Genomic DNA, 17,352 nt, shown 5'->3' with positions numbered 1-17,352 from the left:
GTGTATTGATAACATAAAAATAAATGAAGGCCTAGGAGGATATATTACCAGAGTTACCCAAGGTGAATGGAGAATTTCAGAACAAATATATATGAAAATAAATCCCGTTATCCCATTATACATTACTCAAGGCTCGTTCCGAATGTAGACTCAACAAACATTTCTCAGGCATGCAAATGTCACCGAGCACGTGTACGTTTCGCGCCGACGAAGTAATTTGTCGGTTATTTATCGTCGCGACTAGATGTATTTCGAAAGGCGGGAAATCGCGGAATTATACGGCGCCACGTGGGTGTGTTATGACAATGTACAAATCTGCATTGCTAAGTGAAAAGATGTATTATGTGTCTTCCAAGCGCATATCTACATAGGCTCTTTCTTGAATCACTTGATGAAATGTAAGTCGTTATCTGGCGCGTGCTCATTGTGAGCTGTCACGATGTGAGAATACATCTCAAAACTGTCAAGGCTTGGTATAATTTATTTACAGCCTGATACGTGTCTTTTTTCGCAGGAGTTCGTATATTGACAATTATAAATAGGTATATATCTTTTTTAACCCCTTGTCCGGAAGTAAGAAACTCTAAATTTTTCCTGCTTTTTAGTAAATAATGTCTTAGGTACAAACGGAGTTAAAAGTCCGAACACATCCTCCATAAAATAGTCTTTTGCTTTCTCATTTTCCTTTACTTGACATTTTTAATCCTTTTGGTGGAATTTTAATAAAAGCTGAAATCACATTTATGGATTATTTATGAGTAACTAGTTTAAACTTTAGACAGGTACTTTTGAGTCTAAAGTACCTCCGTCTTAAGTGTAATTTGTTTATAAATTTCAGCCTCATTAAATGCTCAACCCCTCTTCATCATCTTGGAGGCTTGAACTTCTGAGAACTTGAGGGAGGTCATTTTAATTTTAACTTAAAGATAATAGTTTCGGCACTGCAATAATGCATGAGCCATATAAAGACCTACATAGATAGAGAGACAACTACAAATGTGATTATAAGTAAAAAAATAAGTCCAAAGAATCGAAACTGGAGTATGTTGAGCTTAAAAAAGAATAACGAGAATAAAATTGTTGGTAAAAAAATATTAATATCTTAATTTATATTTTTTACGATTTGGGCTCCTATGTATTTCTGAAAATTATTTTTTCACCACAACAACTGGTGAAGGCCCTCTTGATTGTCCAAAAACTAATGAGAAAGTAGCATTTTAACCACATGTGGGGCAAAGTAATCAGATGCAAATTTTGAATTGTTTCCTTATGTTTGCTGGTGGAATTCACTTTTAAATGATGATATTGAATGATATTTATTTTTTTATTTTTTTCATGGGGATTTGATTTGGTTTGATTTTTTTGGTATTGCATAGTTAGTATAATTTCTACACGTTAGCGTGGTGAAATATTTTGTGCTTCACTCGGAGGCAAAGTTTTATTTAACCCTCGTGCCTTCAAGGCACCACACGCTAAGCTCGTGTTACAATTTTGGAATTTTTCGCTTGCTCGGGTATCAATATTAGCAGAAGCGGTTAAACAACAACTTTGCCGCCTTCTAAAACAAATAACTATTTATTTATTTTTATTCTGACAAGGCACGCAGTGAAATATCAACGTTTATGTATCCACGAAGTGGTGACACTTGCCGTAACTCGAGAACGAGGTCTGAAATGACTATCGCGCCCTATAAATTTACGGAAACTAAACGCACGTTTATGTATTCTTATGAATATTTAAGCAAGCTCCATCATAAATTTATATTATTGCTTCGGATGTTAATTTTATCACACTTTAAACTTGGTATTCGTGGCGTTATTGGAGTAAATATGATTTGAGATATCATATATGCATTACCTTAAGATCACCGCATATATTTAAAGACTGACAACATGTTCGTCAGCAAACTAAACTTCTAGACTTATTCAAGTACTAAACGTTAAGACACATACCTGTTGGTTTCACTATATCTGGCTCAAACCGTCCCATCCAATATTTACTCCTCATCCTTTGCCGGGCACTTTCTATGTTTATATTCCTGTAACAAAGAAATGTTGACTTAAAACATGGTAGAGTTGTTCAATTAGGTAGAATTAGTAAGTGCGAAATGTGCTTCCCGATTTCAGTGTTCAATTAACACCAGAAGTAGAACATTCCTCATTAGGAGAGCATAGTGTTGCAAGAGGTAGATCTGAGATAACGAATTACGCATGCGCGCGCTATTGTCTTCGCCCAGATGCCTAGATAATGCCGCGAAAGCTCGGCACCAAGTAATATGCAAAGCTTTCAGTTGCGTCGGCTCTGACTCATGCAGTATATGAGGTGTTGCCAGATAATTATTGTCATAGGCGTCGCCATTCATGAGTTAAGCAGTGAGGTGATTTGTACATGTAAATATCTACGTACATTTAAATGCATCCCGTACTAAGTACAGCGTAAGGAGCCATTTAGTATTCAAACTTCGCTATTTAACTGTCATGTGGATTAAGATTGATATTGAATAATTATTATAATTAATACAACTTATTGTCCTACTATGAATAAGTACATATGTCGCCTAGCGCGCATTGTAATGCAAGTCTTTGAACAGTATTTATTTTGATTAATTAATACAATATTCCTTCGGAGTGTAAACGAACTTAATTTTCAAAGTAAGAAAGCAGATTACGGTATATTTATTACATAATTATTAAATTCACTCACGCAACTTGTAAAATTTCTTAATGTAAAATTTATTACTTTACATTTGGTTACTGATCTGTTTATACCCGTAAATCTTAAGGCGATGTCTAAATAATATTTTTTTATTTTGATAAGAGATAAAATCTTAATTTGAAATTGTACTTTCACGGGGCTACTTTACCACACTTTTTTATATTGTGCAGGATCTTGGGGTGCGGATGCTAGGGAATTTGGTCGGCGATTTAAGGGTGCCGAGCGGGGATAGTAATCCCAGCTCCGGATCGTACCTGGTCCAACAGATCTTCTTGGCAATTCAACGCAGCAACGCTTTTTATGATATTAGTATCATAGGGACTTATGGCCGGCTGGAAGCGTAGGGTGGCACTTGAACCTTGTGTGTTAGTGGTTAAGATTGACAAAGCCTGTAGCTCATTTGTATTTGAGTCCACTTGACAAAACCTGCATTGTTGCTCACAAGCTATGAATTCTTTAATAAATAAATAATAATTAATAATTAATAATAATTTTTTAATTCTTTCTTTTTTTTTTCTTTATTTTAAATAAATATTTATAACATCTATTTATTTCACTGTTTAATGCGTCGTACAAAACTTAGTATAAAACCTTATTTTTTAATTTTAAATTTAGTACCTAACTATGTAATAAAAGAAATATTGCACAGAACATGAACCTATTTAGATATAGATACATAATAAACAAAGATATAGTAGATAAGAACAACGGCGTATTTATCCCTTCTAGCTAACCTTTTAATTAACGGTGTAAGTAACATAGTTTTATATTATAAGTTTAAACACTTGTGTACGGAATGAAAAAAAATTGTTTAAATAGATATTTTGTTCGTTATTGCAATATATAATGACATGGCGGCAAAAAACATAACTACACTAACTTTAAATCAATTCGTGAAGTACGAGTACCTAGATAGCCGACACCTTGCAGTTTAGCAGCGGCAGGGTTATCGGCAATTTAAAGTTCAAATCAGTTCGTAACTTCTTTCTATCTTGATGTAAACAGCGATTTCCAAGTAGAGATAAGTTTTAATGTAATATTACCGTTAGACCGTCACTAAAATTTGTTTTGTTAGCAAAAATAATACATACAAATGCTGAGGAGACTAATGTGTTTACATGTGCGTACAAGATACACGAACAAGACATAACAACACGAACAAGATATTCTAGCATTTGTAAAAAATAGTTTTATACGCAAAATATCGTAATACATATAATTATGTTGTTGATTACAAGTAGTAAACAAGAAAAATGGAGTGCAAATTAGCTACCAGCACTACCGGCAGCAGTTAGAGGCGTGGCCGGGGAATGTTGTGATTCGGCGTGTACTGTGGCGAGGGCCGCACGTGCCTCCGTGCGTGCCGCCAACGCGCATACCTAAACCCAAACGCTGCCTTTTTGCTAGTAGTCTGCAATGCAACACTATGTACCTTAGGAATATACTTTTAATATTGGTAATTTTGATAGGCGACGACACGTTTGCGGCCTACCTTCTGCTGTACCTTAAATGGGTCGACGCATTAATATATTTTTGTATTGATTAAATACGTTGCGCTTGAATCACAATTATAATTATGAAGAGATACAAAATTAGGTAAACTGTTCACACTATTCAACTCTATGGTCCCACATCCTATGTCTTGCTAGTTCCCTTATGAGATAGATTACTGGATGCCAAGCTACAGGTGGTACAGAAAAAAAACATTCATCATCATTCATGTGCTCCTGTGCAGCCGAAGATATTTAAAAGATGCGTAGATGACACTTTTATTATACTTTCTAAAAGTCCTAAAAGCAGTTCGCGGTAACCGAAGACATTATCATTAGGCTAAACTAGTTGCATAATGTGCTTTGCTTTTTACGAAAATACCACGGCAGAAAGGTTCTTTAATTCAGTTCTACGTAAAATGATTGTATTAAACTTGAAGGCTGCAATAAGATGAACCGACAATGCACAAAATCGCGGAGATGCTTTGAGGATACTTTTGCCTAGTCGAGGATGACTTTCGACTGATATGATGATACAAGTACACTTACTTAGGTACTCAGTATTTCTTTCCAAGTAATAATGTGCAAGACTTATCGGAGCACATTTAATGGGTGTAGGTAGATTGAGTCGACCTAAAACACGCATATAACTAGCCAATTACCAGTACTTCCTCACGAGTGATGAAAGAATGAAGCGAGATGCATCGATAGCGCGGCCTGTCCACCGCCGCTATCGCGCGTCAAGGTCGATGTGAATGTCTGCAAGAAATACTGACAGCTTAGCCGAGGATCTTGATAATTTACAGCTATGCTTGGCAGGTTCGTATACCGTACATTTTTGTGTTTCCGTCATACTTAACAGTTTAGTAGCCCACTGTGTAAAGTTTCTTCTGAAATCTTACAGACTAAAAAACCAAGGTTAGCAACATTACTATTTACCTATGTACTTTAAATTTTTATATTTTGTGTTTAATTGTTGCTGTCTTTATAAAAAATGTTTATAAATCCATGGCATACTGTGGCCATGTATAATATAACATCAAAACTTTAAACCACATTTATTAAAATAGGAGAGCCGGTGAAAATTATTAAATTTTTTGTAAAATGTTAATTTTTTGGCCAGATCTTATAGATAAGTAGTATAACCAGATATTTTGATTTTGTCTACATTTGAACAAAAATATCTATGAATAATAGTTACGCTTGATTTTGTTCATAATCGTAATTCTTATTTATTTCAAACGTCAAATTAATGCTTTTAAACATTAAAATGACTTATTATAGTCGCACTATGGAAATGAGTACTTTATGAAATTTATTGACCGACAATGGTATGGAATATTGTAAGTATTGTAACTTTAAAACCGTCTTGTAACTTTTAAATGACAATAGAAGAAAAAAAATATTCTATTCGCTTTTGCGAGAACATTTAAAAAATAAATAAATAAATAACCTATTTAGATCGTATGTGCTTGCAAAGTTTTAAGCTGCTGCTTTAAAAAAATGGTTAAAAGGTTAATAAAATAACATGATCAATATTTGAGTTTTCTGTTTTTTCTATTCTATTAATTTACGATGCGATAAAATAAAAATACTTAGCCACACCTAACACCCGCATTTGCAATCATAAGCTAGACAGCAAGCATCACGCAACATCAAATCATCAGGTTTCTACATTTCAAAACCCTTTGTGAATTGGTCATCAACGATTCGCAATTGATTATAGAGCTTTCAATCTAAAGCAGAAATCAACATGAACGAAATTAGTCCAATGACATCATCATTACATCGCATTGTTGTAGTTAATCTGCCTGTTATGCAATATGGACGATCTCAAGATTGCGGCATCACTCCTACTTAGCTTTTAGATATACAGGCAAACTAATGCATAGTCTACAAGATACGTTTAGCGTAGATCAGATTCTCTTGAGTTCTTGAGAAACTATCACTGGCAATTAATAATCCGTGGCTTAAGATTTACCAATTTACCAATGAGAAACTGACATAACCACGTAATTTACTTCTTGACGTGACTGTTTTTGAGAGTTATTCTATCCAGAATATTCAACGAAGTTTCATGGTGTTTAATAACATTTTAAACAATTAGCATTTCTACTCCATATCACTACACCTTATAAATCAAAGTTCCCTGCCGCGTCTGTCTGTGTATGTGCTCAAAAACTTCTGAACGAATTTTCGTGCGATTTTCACCAATCAATAGAGTGATTCTTGAGGAAGGTTTATGTTTGTGGCCCCGTTTATTGTATAATTTGTTTGTGTAACCCGTGCGAAGCCGGGGCGGGTCGTTCTTATTCTTTCCTCTCCAAATGATTGGCATGTGGCAATTGCGTCTTATTTGTTTTGAAGTGTGGGCAACACGGGGTTCTACTCTGGTCACTCATTGTTCTTTGGATATGGTGTTTGTCGAACCACTTCCCAAATAGAGATAACTGTAACGGTAAACACTGAACAAAGCGAGCTTATCTCCGACTGGCACTAAATACTTATACTGGCGAAATGTACGTGACTGAGATTACGTTTTTTGAAGTTTATAGTTAGTTGTTTCTTGGTAATATTTTGGCGTCTCGGCCCCAATTCAAATATAAAAAAAATTGACTGTCTGTATTAGGAGTAAACTGGCTGAACTCCATCTTAAACAGGTGTTATCTTTGTCTTACCTGTTATATAGTTTTAATCAAGTTTACTAGTAATACATTTATTTATTAGTTGACAATCCTAATATCTTAGGAAACGAAGCACGCCAAACTTGTCTGTATTTTAACCACTTTAATATGTGATAAATACTATTTCACATTACTAAAGATACATTTTATTAACGTCATAAAAATATGAACGTGTTAGTTTCAGTACATGTCTCTGGTTTTCGATTACAGTACCTATTATAGTACTCCCAGTATTTATCAGCAAATAATCGGTTATCTATAAAAATAAAAACTACTTACTTTAACAATATTAGAAAATTTTCGTGTGTACGGAATCTTCTTGTTAATCAGACTCACGCTTCACCAGTATTTTCGTGTAAAGCTTAATAGGCGTGGCGGTGTTTATGCATACCTTAAGGTCATTTGAAGACATGTTTATTTATCTAGATAAGTCGTTGAGACGTGTAAATACGACGCTGAACCTTTTAATCTTTCTTAAACTTTAAGCTGCTGATAATAAGCAAGTCTTGAGGAAACTATAATAAGATATTTCTGCAATTTAACACAGTCTTAAAAATACACATAATGTCACTTTTAGATTATAAAAATAAATAAATAAATATTATAGGACATTATTACACAAATTGACTAAGTCCCACAGTAAGTAAATTTATATAATATATAAATATTTATAAATACTTAAATACATAGAAAACACCCATGACTCAGGAACAAATATCCATGCTCATCACACGAATAAATGCCCTTACCAGGATTTGAACCCGGGACCATCAGCTTCGTAGGCAGGGTCACTACCCACTAGGCCAAACCGGTCGTCGCTTACAGTTACGGTGTAACATAACACTTTATTATGTTACAGCGTAACTATAAGCGATGTTTTTGCAACTTTATCGCGGCAATCGGCACAGCAAAAAACCAAGTCTTTATTATTCTAAGTTGTTTATTAACTTAGAAACTCATAGTCATGAATAAGCTTCAATAGAAACTGCATTTTGAGAATTGGAGGTTGCATTAAATACTAGCGCAGAAAAAAGTGATATTCTGATGGCAACAGCAGCATATTTGCAACATACAACAAAGCTATGCAACAGCAGCATTGTTGTTACTACATACTGCTGCAGCGTTGACGCGGACGATGTCACAGACAATTTCTTTGATAATTTAATAATTCCGTCAGAGACTTCCGGTTCGAGCGCCATCTTAATAGTCACGCCTCGTGATTAATTCTTTTGTTTTTTGCTCATTAATATTGTTTAAAGTGTAATATCGATAGCTTATTATACTCCATTCACTGCACGCTAATTTGATAGCGTGCAGTGAATGAAGAATAAATCTTGAAACGCGTTTAACCACCATTTTGGAGTCAACGGCCGGTAGTCCACGTGCTACTTTTAAAGTATCACCGTACACTGTCGTATTTAAAATTTAAAGCTCCTAATACCTTGATACTCGCGAAATTGTCCCACTGGACTGATGCCATTTAATTTTAAAAGAATGAATGAATTAATTCCGTCAGTCTTGTCTAATTTTAGAGACGCATTATTTAATTCGCGAGTGCGAGCACAGCGTGAGCGAGCAACATCAGCAAAAAAATTACAGTCAGATCAAGATAACTTGGCAGCGATTTTGATAGCCCAGACGGTGCCAGTGTCAAGTAAACGTCATAATTTAATAGAAGTTTGACGTTTAAAATAACCAGTGCACTGTCTGGGCTATCAAAATCGCTGCCAACTTATTTTGCTCTGACTCTATCAAGTAATACAGCTGCAGATACAAATGAAACAATCCGAGGTGAGGTCATAAAATGTTAAAGCTTAAAAATAAAGGTGAGGTACCTAGTGTCATTTTTTTTTAATAGAAATTTAAAAAAATTAATTTTGGGATTTTATAAGATTTCTTGAACTAGATGCAACGGGTACCATCAAGTTCAAATTTTCACTTTTGAACCCTTCTGTAGTTAGTCTTCGAATGTTTTTTTTTAAATCTTTATTAAATAAAGGGGTTTTATCATGTTTGATGATGTCACCCCCATTGATACAAATCAAAATCTCAATTTTACCGTCGCTTAATTCCTAAATTGATTGAGAGAGAGATTCCCAAGTTTGTACAAATCTTTAGCTGTTTTAGACAATGGGTGTGCTAAAATATAACCCACATTGTACATGTACCCACATTGAATATATTGATTTTATGCTTAATTATAAAAGCTCGCCTGTCAGCTTCGTTTCGGTCTTCGAATGTTGAAGTATATAAAAGCAACTTCAAGAGAAATTAACTCTGTATTTACACAGCTTAATTATGAGTTTATATCGTTTAATAGCAATGAATGTGGCTTGTTATGTATCGACGTTAATCATCGATTTGTCATAGTACGAAGTACCGAGTAATTACTTTTGCTTTATGCATACCAGTTGGAACTGAGGCTGGCGCTAAAAGGGGAGCGATCATGACAACTTTTATATACATATTGTTCAAGTAGGTATAGTTACAATTACTATACTCATTACTGTCCACAGATGTTTTATTTTTCGAAGGTCGATACAATGTGATGAGCTTATTTTCTGAAGGTGTTTCACAAATAGTATTTTATGCATCAGTTGTATAAGAAGGGTCAAAAAAGGCGAGTGGCGTGAGTTACAATGTGAGCCGGAGCCGAAGGCGTAGGCGAACATTGTAAAGGAATACGCCACGAGAATTTTTTGACCTACTTATACAACGTTGCATACAATATTTTTCCTACGAGTCAACAAAAATAAATCTTAATTTAGGTAAACAAATTACAGCAAAAGTATATAGCCAAGACGCGCGAGCATACCTTGTTACGCGCCCGGCCCGCCCCGGGCCGCGGCCGGCCGGTCGGCGACACCTCCTCGTAACTCATGAGGCCCTGGTACTTGCTACTTGCTAAATTAATTTTTTGGACAGTTTTTTCTCAATTTTGGCCACCGTAGCCTACGGAGACTAACAAGCAACGCTAAGCGGTCTTCGTAGTCTATGGGTGTTGCTATATTACGGGTGTCACATGCGTGTTTCTGACTTATGACGTAATTATTTTTACTATGCAACCAAATGAATATTTTGTAAGTTGGCATCAATGCACTTAGTTTAAAACTGTATTCGTTTTGGTTTTGTTAGGTTGATAGCCATTAATCGCAGTAACATTATAGTTTATAAAAGCACAAGAGCTTTTATGAGGAATAGACAATATAGACTTTTCTTGAAATCTTTTATGTATGTTCTTATATTCGTGTTAATGAATGCATAAATCACAGATAACAGTAGAGGAGTAGGAAAAATACTATATGTACCTATGATGTAAAAGCACTCGGTATCAAAATAATATTTCTTTACAAAATTGTATACACTTTATTAGTACCTAAATATTGTTACGATGTAATATTTTAAATATTTATAAATCTTACACTTAATTATTATTGTATATAGGGGAGAGTCGGCTATATCGTACCGTCGGTTAAATCGTACCACCTATAGTTTTCCCATTAAACAACTTAGTTTATTTACACATAATGCACCAAACAGTGCTCTAATGGAATTAAGCTCAATAATCTAATCAGATATGGCTTATGACTACCATGGAACAAAAGAGAGAAGAAATATGTTTTTCGTTGGATTTGATCTAACTTTTAATGTGTATTTGTAATACCATAACTTATTATCAAGATAAGTTAAAAATACCAAATTAAAAGTATATTACTATAAATATAAACGGGTTTACTGTGTTTTAATACCTAAAAATGGTCTAGTTTTTATACTTTGGTTATTATACTGATTATTTAATAAAAATAGCTAGTTGTTTAAATTGTACTATTGCATAGTGGAATAGGTATGATTTAAACGACCAAGTATTTTTGAGTCGTGTAAGTGTGATTTCGGATTCCCGTAATAAATATTTGTTATTCAAACCTAAAATAAGCAATACCCTTGCAAAACGTTTCATAGATACAATTTTATTATGGGTGGTACGATTTAACCAACTGGTCGGGTAAATCATACCGATGGCAGTGCTTCCGAAGAAATGCATTTTGACTTTGTTAATTTAATCTCAGAATGCTCATCTTCATAATGAATGTAGCCAAGTGACTGAACTTTTATATGCACAGTAAAACATATTTGTAACTACCTCCAAAAACAAAATAACTAAATTTATGTAAAAAACTGGTACGATATATCCGACCTTCCCCTAATTACGAGTAAGCTATTTATTTTTCAACAGTTGACAAGAACCACCACCTAATTAAAATCCCAAGTTGGGGCTTTTGATTAGCCAACGCGATGCTGCGACGCGTCTTGCGACTGCTGGCGCGATTGCGTTGCGCCAGTGTTACCGCGTACCTATTTTGACATTCGGATAAGGCTTGAGTGAGCTTGCGACTAGAAAACGATCATAGCAAGACAGGGCCTTATTGCCTTTCGTCTTGCCAATGCTAGCGCTTGACTTGTTTTGTTTAAGTACAATAGTTAATGGCTATTGTTCCTGCTCAGTAGCAAATTCACTCTCCGCTTTCGCAATTTTAAACTAGTTTTTTATCGTAGCATTAACAATGTGTTTAACAGTATTTAAAAAAAAAATTTGATTGCCAGTTTGATGAAGGGATGAACCAATAACGTTGGCTTTTTATGTTAAACCGTGTTTAAGGCATTATAAATTAACTACTTACGTAATGTCACTGTCATTGGTCTTGAAATTTTGAACTGAGGGTCCGAGACAATTTTAACATACATTTGGTATCTTAATGACGTTATTTAGTTATCATTCGCGTGCATTTTGCTCGTACATGTCAATACAGTCAGCACCTAGTCATACTACGCGCCAAAAGTATCTTAACTAAAAGATGTCTCTTATGCCCCGTTCACATCTATTCCATCCAGCACTGGACTAAGTTTTAAGTGAGTAACAGTATTATAATGCATAAAGGGATTTTTTCCTAATCAATCTTATTATACGTATTAATCGTATTTGTAGGGTGGCAGTTATTTTTGGTGCGTGGTTTCACCCGCTAAAATTGATGATGACTGCATGTATTAGCGCGAGCGAGACGCACGGGCGAATGATGATAAAATGACATCATTTTGATGTCACAATGTAAGTTTGCCCTCATGTGTAAAGTTCTATTTTATCTTGCAAGTACCGAGTCTTGCAAGTTTTGTGTTTAATTACTTAGAGCCTTTAGATTTTTAGAACGCTATACGTACTACTTTTGTTAATTTTTGTGACATATAATCACTAAAAGATTGTTTTTTTTTTTAATAATTGTAAACTTCTTTACAATATTAGGTATTAATAACACGGTCGAGAAAATGAGTATTTTAATTTATTGAGTAGGTACAATACTTCAATAGTTCTAAGTAGATCAAACTAACAATATTAGTGCGATACCTGAACAAGATTTCAGATTTCGGACGCGTTAAGAAAAGCGTTAGCGAACAATTTAATAAGTCGATTTATTTAACACCATTCTAATTTCTGCAGTAACAGGAATATTTGTTTCGTAAGTGGTAATTAAGTCGTGATCAGATAATGACTATCATACTGCACTACGTACGCAGATTGACTATACTGTGCCACAATCTCTCAATTAATATCGCAAAGTACCGTTAGATACCTACGCTTGGTACTAAATCTGAGTTAGGTATGTACTATGTAGGTACTATAACAACTTTTAGAATTTATAAACTATGTACCTATAAACGTGGCAATTACCATTTTTTTAATAATATTTAGATGCGAAATAAAAACTATCATTGCTAGTAATATTCACAAAATTAGCCATTTGACATTCAAATGGCAAAATTAGCCATTGTAATTCGAAATAATTCTAATCAATAATTTGTCACAGTATTCTAATCCTTTTTAACTTGTAAGTATGATCAAGTAAATATAAATAAATAAATATAATAGGGCCTTACTTACATAAATTACATAAATTGACTAAGTTTAAGTATGATAATATATATATATATATATATATATATATATATATATATATATATATATATATATATATATATAATATACAAATACTTAAATACATAGAAAACATCCATGGCTAAGGAAGCAATACTTGTCTTCATCACACAAATACATGCTCTTACAGGGATTCGAACCGAGGATCATCAGCTTCATAGGCAGGGTAGTGACCCACTAGGCCAGACCGGTCGTCAAAATCAAAATGAATACATGTTTTCATTCTTACAGTAGTGAGTAGTTACTTGATACTTTTACAGTACAGTCACCTCTGCAATACACAATACCCACAGTAATACACAACAACGAAGGCCGCAAAAATATCTGACAAGACCTTATTCGTATTTAGAAGAGGCAGCTATTTTACAGAGACGCACTTTTTTATACAACTAAGCATGAAAAAAGAATTTGCATACTGAAAATAATGCCTTTAAGTGTAGTTGAAAAGCGAAGGAGATTTGCAATGTTTTAAAGTGCAAAAATGAAATTTGGTACCGAATGCAATAGGCAGCCTATATTTAGCAATAAAAATATTACAACGATAATTGACTTGTTCAAGGTGAAATTGATTTTTCTTTACTACTCGTATAATAAAATTATGTGAATGGAGAAATAAGTGATGTGAAGTGCGAGCAACGAACTCGACGTGGCCGGAGGCGACGTAGCCTTGGCGACCGCAGGGTTGTGCCCCGGGTGATAATCAACTTCGTGACGATGACATAATCGATTTAAAAGCAATAACATTTCATCTTTAATGCATACAGGTAAATAAATGTCAAGAAATAAACGCCGACAATTATGAAATGCGATCATCGAACCCGCCACCGGACGCGACGCGGCCTTGGCGCGCTCACTAAGGCTGTTGCGATTAAATACAGCAAGGCACTATTCACGGCATTCCATAAGTTGTCTTTAAAAAAATCGATTAATAGTCAATTTGTCTTTGTCGGCTAGAATGATTCAATACCCATTGATAAATAATGTGAGAAGCAGCCGCGTTTCAGTTAAGGCCTTTAAAGATTTAGCAATTAATCAATGGCCAATTGCCATTCTTAGACGAACCTTCTTTTAAAACTAAACAAGTTTTTAAACTGCTCAATTACTAATTCCTTAGATATGTATATTTTCTTATCAAAACTCCCAATAACAAAGGGCTAATCATGCCTAGAATTGTCGGTTCATCCGTATGGCGTTGTATAAATATGAATATAAAATAAGTAGATAAGAATCAGCTATGAGCGTAGTGTTAAAAGTGTTAGATATAAAAAACAATGAATAACTAACGCCGTCCTAGCCTAGTGGGTAGCTACGAACCCGGGACGGGTTCGAATCCTGGTATGGGCATTTATTCGTGTTTATCGCAAATATTTGTTGTCCTGAGTTATGGATGTTTTCTATGTATAAGTATAATTTTTTATATGTATTATATATATCGGGCCACAACACAAGACTTATTGATCTTACTGTGGGACTAAGTCAATCTGTGTAAAATTGCCGAATAATATTTATTTATTTAATAAACGAAAAAACACACGATCATAAAGAGCGCCACCTCTCGGTTCGAGCCTCGAATCGGGTGAAGGCAAGCAGCTCTCGCCAGTACGGCGCGTGGGCAGGATTCACTAGGACTTTCTACTACGCCAATAAATGTAAAAAAGTACCTAATGATGACATGTAACTAACTACTGACTAGATAAATTTTAATATGTTATTATCATTGTCGGAGAAAAAACGATCAAACGAACAAGTTACATTTGTTTTAAAATTATAAAATCTTTAAACTGGATTACACAGTAAAAACAATTACAATTAAAATGCCGACTCCATGACTCATGGCATTCTCTACCAGTCAACCATGAAACCAGTGAACTAAGTATTAAGCCGTATTTCAACGAATTGAATTAAACATGCATAATTCAAAACGCATCGACACATTGACAGAGTATTCAATAAACGTAAATAACTTATGTTAACTGCCCAAAGAAGTAATAAGGTACGTAGTAAGAATAACTGTATGAGTTTCATAAAATCATTGAGCTTTTAACGTTCAATTACATTTATCATTACAGGCCACATTCGAAATTCAAATCTTACCACAGACTTTAATTCCGTTTGTAGTTCTATAACGTAATATTAATTACTTTATTATGACATTTATAGTAGCTATGCTTCCAGTATTCAGGTTATTCGATTAATCTGGAGCACGCTGGGTGAAATTGCTATACCTATAAATAAAGCATAATATAAATACGTCATTTAAGACGGTGTAATGTTTCATATTATTATATTTGGGTACAACGAATTTCATTTGTCTTATTTATGCCGACAATTTGATTATACAGTTGGGGAATATTCTTAATAATGGTTAGCGTTCCGTAGCGTAACGTAGTCGTCTTCGTCTCTCTTTATTACTCTTCCATATTAGTGCGACAGTGACAGTTGCGTCTCGTTCTCTACGGAGCGTAAACGATTGGCACGTAGGCTACGCACCCAGGTCGATTCGATTGTGAGATATGTATCAATCTATTTTCATAATATTTGTGGCCAACTTTTGTGATTTGAACTGAAAGTTAATCTTCTCTTCGATTGGAATCCAAGATATTATCGATAATAGAAGGAGCAACCAATGCATAAATCTAGGAGGAAATTATAGTACGAGGTCTCACACCCATTCTTATAGAAAAGGAAAGTGGTGGGTAATAAGGAAGCAAGATTAAACAGTAGCTTAGTTAATGGTTGAAGGAGGTTCTAAATCTACTGTTGTGGCCTTCCTACTTGCGCAAGTCTTCATTCTGTAACATTAGTTATTATAATAAAATAACGCAGATGTTTTGCTCTTGCAGCGTATGAACTGAACTTAATTTCTTTCCTTTCGTTTTATATAAACTGGCATAGTTCTGATTTGCTCGATTTAAATAACAAGAACAATATATGTACCTTTGCGTTATGATAATTATCTGGTCAACAGTGGTTTTGTTGTCTATGATATAAGATTAATTTCCGATGTATTTATGCTCGCAATTTATGAAACTATCAATGATTTTGGAAGATTTGCTCTACTTTTTATTGTCTTTATTTTCATTTTACAATTAAAAAATCTAAAATATATGATACAAAATACGTTAAAATCTTAAAAACTAGAGAAAATTCATAACTTTTATGAATATATTCGTTGCACTTGAAAACATAGAAATTCGCAGAGATATCCAGAGCAATAAAAAAATAATGCTTTTTGTATAGCAATTATGCAGTAATGATAATTTAATGTAAGTGCACTTTACTTTGGTTAGTCTGTTATTAGTAATATTAGTTTGCTTCCCAATTGTAGGCCAATACAATCATCTACCCGATAAGTATGAAATGTATTCAGACTTCATCTGATATGTCGTTGATCTAGACCGCTATTTGCGGGTCAAGACCTCTACGGAGACACGATTCTAGAGATAAGAAGTACGACTTATAAAACAAAATTCTCCTTTGACCCCAATTTATAACACTAAACTTAATGATTGCCAAATAGATGCTTCAAATGGTAGGTACTTAAAAACAGAGTGCACAACTGTGCTTTGTTTTCTATAAATCATTTGTATTCGTGATCTGATGCTATTTTTAAAAGGATATAACACATAACTCAAATCTCGTGCTACCCACTCTCGTGAAAAACTTTACCTGTAGATAGTAATGTATCGAATATTTGAATACAATTTTTTTCATTTCTCGTCATCTAAAGGGTCATTGTTGTTCTCAAAAGTGTTCAGAAAGTAATACGTTTCTGCACTAGAGTATTTTAATATCCAAGTACATATGTTTTCTTTTTTAATTTTTACGATAAGCAATTGAAATTTGGTTTTAAATGTTTTTTTAATACAATTTATATTCTGATATTTAACTCCCTATTCTATAAATAAAGATACTTTTACCTATATTGTTAATTAAAAGTACATCAAGAATTAATATAACAATGTATACTTAGTCATGTTATTAAAAAACACACGCATTTTACTTTCCTCGTATTCGAAATGAAAAGTAGAGTGATTAACTTGGATGAAAGGCATAATTGCGGCCTTGGATTATTCCTTGGTTAACAATCTACTATTGATGCTTTCTATCAATTTAAAGAAAATGTGCAAATAAAACAAAATGTTGGACTCACATGTTCTGTTTAGTTAACACCATTCGGTAGAGGTTGTTGCAAATTACACTGTACTGTTTAGAGTTGGCTACAATAGAAAGTTGCCATTAAATTTGCAAGACGTAAAATGTAACAAATGAAACTTATCCTTTTTAGTAGCTCGACTTAAGCGGCTATCGTCAGTCAGGCCTTTAATAGTAAGCCGATTACGTAACGTGTGGTGTGGGCAACGTAAGCGGCGCATCAATGGTGGCTTTATCACACTTTGCAGGATGTTTTGGCCTAAGTATTTCACTGTTCTTTTGTTAGGTGGATTTACTTATGCACAAGTTTAAAGCTTTCACG

General features: G+C 34.1%; 1 protein-coding gene across 1 annotated transcript in view; it reads right to left on the bottom strand.

Moving 5' to 3' along the window:
* The window catches only part of LOC133534648 (cadherin-86C), a 139,810-nt gene that overhangs the window by 94,435 nt on the left and 28,023 nt on the right, over nucleotides 1–17,352 (bottom strand). The window contains 1 exon segment of the mRNA XM_061873855.1: nucleotides 1,953–2,038. The gene's annotated coding sequence lies outside the window, so the exon portion shown is untranslated.

Source organism: Cydia pomonella, chromosome 2, assembly GCF_033807575.1.
Source record: "Cydia pomonella isolate Wapato2018A chromosome 2, ilCydPomo1, whole genome shotgun sequence".
NCBI lineage: Eukaryota > Metazoa > Arthropoda > Insecta > Lepidoptera > Tortricidae > Cydia > Cydia pomonella.
The sequence above is the reverse complement of the archived record's forward strand: the minus strand, read 5'-3'. Positions and strand labels throughout refer to the sequence as shown.